The following is a 5,724-nucleotide window of genomic DNA, read 5'->3' on the forward strand; positions in this document are numbered from 1 at the left end:
TAAAGCCTGACATCCGGTGTTTCTTTCATGCGCCAGATGTCCCTTCCTCTATCTCCACTATCTATTTAGCACGTTTAGCCGTTGCTGCATCTAGGGCTTAGTGCTGCCCAGGATGGTTGTGATTGGTTTAAAGAAATACAAACAAGCCAGGAGGCTTATTATATCTGAACAAGCAAAATGATGGTAATATTTGTATGAAAAACACAACCCCCTTCCAGAGTTTTCATTCACACTATATTCAATTGTCTGGTTATGTATTCCTTTCGGCCCGTGTACTATAACTGTGATTACAAAATGGCAAGATGAGGCTTGCTTTTATTTCCATCAATAAAAATATATTCCCAAAAAATGTGCTTTGTCAATAGCTGCAACACATTTGGCATCAAAGTTTAAGGGACACATAAAAACTCTTACCATTACTAAACTTTTGCAGTTCTAATTTTCCAGACAGTATTATTTGCAAAATACACTTTTGTAACGTCATTATTTTCTTAGAATTGAAAGATTATTTCGGCCATTCATAGCCTCTGTCTCGTTCCACCCAATCACACTCTTCTTCAAAGTTCTTGCTCCATTGATGATGCTTTTCTATCCTCTACCAAATCTAACGCTCTAGTGATGTTGGTACCAATGCTGCAACCCTCCACCACCACCCCATCTGTCTGTCTATTTCTATCTCTGACTCAGTCTGCGACTCCTTCTCAGGGTTGACTGGGAATTGTTAATAGAAGGACCCACAGCCTCTTTGTTTCGAGGCAATGGCAGAAAACAAAGCACTTTAACTCAAAAACCATCAGGGGCCACATCGATATTGATTTTCCTGGCAGGACACACTTATCTATATATTGCCCTCGATTAGGGCTAACAGATAGGTTAGGGCACCACTCTAAACAGCAGCAGTTCAGCCTTCAAGTAAAGATGAAATTGGGCCCAGTGTCAATTTATCTTGTATTACTCCTCAATTGGGGCAACAGGGGGCAATAGAGTCACGGACACTATAAGTAGCAGGGGCCTCAAGGGGCCTCAGTTTGTTATCTTTTTTGTAGGTTCCACTGCTTTAAATGTTCTTATAAATATACACTCAGTTGCCAGTTTATTAGGTACACCTAGCTAAAACTAGCGCAGCCTACTACAACAGTCCTGTATATGTATTATTTGTTGTGATATGTTCGTCTCAAGTCATTTGTTGTAGATATGTATGAACTTTATGTTTGGTTTCAGATGTTGAATACTTTACAAATCTAATAAAAAGGGTGGTGTGAGGGGTTTAATGTGTCAACGGATTATCACAGAGACACAGTACGAAAAGGCAAAAACATGAAAGTTACCCAAAGTAAATAAATATGTTCGTTAAATGTATATGTTGAAATGGTCCAGGAATGGGAGAAGATTGGACAAGTGTTTTTTTTAACAGCACAAAACACATACAAATAACTACAGTAGTTTCCTTGCTTCTCTTTTAGCTATCTTGGTATTTTTCTGCCAGATGGGGCAAGCTTTGCTTTACTGCTCACGCCTCCATCCCAGCCCAGAGGACAGCTGATGAGGGCTAAAGAGGGAATTAGCTACCCACTCAAAGGCTTTGCTCTGATCCTTCAGGTCAGTAGTTGGTCCCTCCAGCTCTTGAGCAGGACAGAGTAACACTAGTTTGCAAGGATTTGGGCAGATTTGAAATCAAAAGGGGAGGGGGTCTAATGCATGTATTGGACATAGACACATGAGCCAGAATCTATGGGTGCACACTGCACTACAGAGAAGGACATGTCCCAAACCCGTGGTTGTTTTGTCTCCTGAGGGGCAGTTGCAGGGAACATTTGAATTGTAAAGATAACAATATGCTTCCCCTTAAGTGACAGCCAATACAAATGTTATGTACGTCAATGAATTACCCTTACTGCAACCTAAAAACATATAAATGTTTGAATCCATTCCAAAATATCCAGTCAAACAGATGATGCTTATGTGCATTTGTGTGTCACATCTTTCTAACCATATAGTACATATTCATAATGAAAACATGTTATATGGAGTCAACCCCGAAAGCAGAAACTGCTTATGGATACTATTATTTAGTACTCTAATTCATTCATTGTAATGATGGCCATTCTCACGCAATGCTTACAAGTATTCATTGTTTCTATTGCATTCTTGTGAGGGTGAACAAGCTTTTGAAAGATGTTAGGGCTATCATGGAACAGTAAACACTCAGCTGAAACCAATGGTGAAGATCTAAGTTTTTTGAGTGGGTTAGGTGCTTTTCAGGCAATATTGCGATATCGATTATGAATATTGTGATATAGATATACAACATATGTAAAATTATAAAGGTTATGGGAAAACGCATCAAAATAGATTCATAACAAATAAAACAAGTTTTCTTACAACACAAGGTTTATTTCAACTGACAGTCATATTGGACTGGTCCAACATGAATAAATAAATAAATAAATAACGATGTCTACAGAACAGGACATGTTTTACTGGTTGTACAGTATAAAATAAATAAATAAAGAGAACAGGACACAACTTTTCTTTCGCTTTTCTGATTTGTTCTGTTTAGTTGTCTCTATCTATTTCTTCACTTACACTGTCACTCTGTCGAAATATGCATGCACGTAGTACGCTACATAGGATTTGTCACGTAGTGGACCCGTGCGCTGACGTGTACTAACATGTGCAAGTGGCAGGGTAACTGGCCAATGAAATGATCATTATAGCGCTTCAAGCGGGTTCCAAATCAAACACAACTGCCACACAGCCAATGGACGGGACGCAGCGCTCCACAATATAAACAAAATATTGCATACTTATCGCGACACTTTCGATATAATATTGCACAACGTGATATTGCGATAACGATATTGAGCCGATATATCATGCACCCCTAGTTTTTAGTCTGGTAAAATAGTTATCTTATACAAATAAATGGCTAAGAATAAAGACATACTACCAAATCAGATTTTTGGTATATGGTCCTGGAGAGAATTCCATCATACTTTAACAGACCTCATATAAACCAATATATCTCATATAAACCAATATTTCGATAAATGGCTGATGAATAAAGTTGCTCTTGCAGTTTACATGCTCACTCTAACAGACAGTCTTACAGCCAGGACACACAAAAACACAGAGAGAAGTCAAACGTGAGAATTATAGGAGGCACATCATTAGAATAATTGCAACTGGATTTCACCAAATAAAATTAAACCTGGGAGAACTTATTGTCATGCCTACTTTGTTCCAGCAGATGGCGATAGTGTACAGGGAAAACCACTTCATTCAAAGTCAACCTTGAGAAACTGTGATAAGATATATTGTCAGTATTAGTAGCAGTAGTAGCAATATATTCAACACAAATAACATACAGACTAAGCCTAAATCCAATTAAAATTAAAAAAACTGTCACAAAACAACTTTGAAAAGTCTGCCTGATAGTCTAAATCCCTTATTAAAAAATACATCAACCGTCAAATGCTATTAACATATACACATATATAAATACAAACACACACATTTACATATATATATATATATATATATATATATATATATATATATATATGTGTGTGTGTAAATATACACTCAGCAAAAAAAGAAACGTCCTCCCACTTTCAACTGCTTTTATTTTCAGCCAACTTAACAATATGTAAAACTTTGTATGAACATAACAAAATTCAACTACTAAGAATTAAGCAGGAATGTTAGTGTTCTGCCATGGCCAGCGAAGAGCCAGGATCTCAATCCCATTGAGCACGTCTGGGACCTGTTGGATCGAAGGGTAAGGGCAAGAACCATGCCCCCCAGAAATGTCCGGGAACTTGCAGGTGCCTTGGTGGAAGAGTGGGGTAACATCTCACAACAAGAACTGGCAAACCTGGTGCAGTCCATGAGGAGATGCACTGCAGTACTTAATGCAGCTGGGCCACACCAGATACTGACTGTAACTTTTGATTTTGACCCTTTGTTCAGGGACACATTTTTCCATTTCTGTTAGTCACGTCTGTGAAACGTTGTTCACAAGGCTCATATTCAGACCTTTTAAGGTTACACAACATGCATTTTAAACTGTCATAGCAGTACAGATGTAACTGATAGCAAATAATAATGGCTGCATTCCATTTTGGTTTGACACTTCCTGGGCTGTAAGCATGCATCACTTATCATTAGACACACTGTGGTTGTCCTGCTATGATCAATAGAAATGTGTGCCTTGAAATGTATTGATGCGTTAGTGCTGCTTGTTTTAACAGTATACCTAATATCATTATATGACTATTGTTTCCATTAAATTTCTCACATCATTGTGTGATTTATAGTCTAAAAATATAAAGGATAATATATGTGAGGGATACATTTGGTAACAATTTATAATGCTAAAATAAAGCATTGAAGCTGGAGTTACACTGGCAGTAATGGGAATCATTTATATTAATAACGTTATGCCACTAATATTTCCTTTTCCTCAATTTGTATGCCGTTTTGAGTGTGCCTCATGTTGTTGACACAATCTATTTTCCAACAAGCAAGTTCGTTCTGCACCTACCTTTGCAAACTAAAAAAAAAAAAAAAAAAAAAAAATCCCTAACGTTACATTAGCCAATTCCTAGAAGTGAGTTAGCTACATCTTAAAATGTTTGTTTACGATCTAATGGGATTAGCAGTTACGTGTGGGGCAGTTAGTGTTAGCTAAGGTTAGTTAGCTAAACCCGCCTATGAACAACCTCGCTGGTCGTTTGACAACACTTACCAGTTACAGTATGACACTTTCAGATTCCTCAAAGACTCCTTCATCCAGCCGAACAAAAATATTCCGTCTGCTGCTCAATAAATAAGAGTTTGAACTCATTTACAACTTAAATTGAGTCTTTTCGAACCGAATAAAAACGGTAGTCGGAAATAACAGCTATTTGTAGTCCCACAGGTGAGAGGAGACGGTCGCTTCCTGCTACCATGTTTTCTTCCCTTTTATTTTTGCTTAAATAATAGTCTGCTAAACATGGGAACACATTGGGCTGGGATAAACTTAGCCTTAGTATATCGCTTTCTCTCTCTCTACCTGGTATACTATACATTACATTGCTTACATAGTACAAAGTGGGACTTTTTCTTTGAGTAAAAGTTTTCACTCTAGGGTGTCTATTGTAGAATCCAGCAAGCATGATTTAAGGTGTGCTTATGCCTCCAACAATTAATCACAGGAAAGAGTGTGGAATATGTAGTCTCAATGATTAAGCTTGCTTGCACAATTACACCTCTAGAGGGAGGTCAGGTCCAGTGGATACTTTCGAATGCAGGTCCAGCACCAACTGTGAAATAGTTAATTGGTAGAGCCAATTAGCTCCAACTCAAGTATGTTGTTTATACCTGCCACCAACCAATTGTATCCAGCAATGATCTACTTTGACTTAAGTAACCTAGGTGAAACCAGAAAGTGGAATCATTGATATGTTTAAGAGCTGACAGCAAGTAGACAACTTAAATTGAATTATGGCAACATAAGATCCACTAAATCAAGTCTGACAAGTATTCAAAAATGCTGTCTACTCAACAGACATGGAAGTGATAATCACCCTCTAACCTTTCAATATTGCTGCCTCTAATGTGCCACGTAGTGCCTAAAATGGCTTTTCAGGTTCAGCACCAAAAAATGATTAGCCTAAGTATGTGCAACACCCAAGATGTTGCAGATGAGACAAAAAAAATACGCACCACAGGTATGAC

Source organism: Sander lucioperca, chromosome 1 (assembly GCF_008315115.2).
Source record: "Sander lucioperca isolate FBNREF2018 chromosome 1, SLUC_FBN_1.2, whole genome shotgun sequence".
Taxonomy (NCBI): Eukaryota; Metazoa; Chordata; class Actinopteri; order Perciformes; family Percidae; genus Sander; species Sander lucioperca.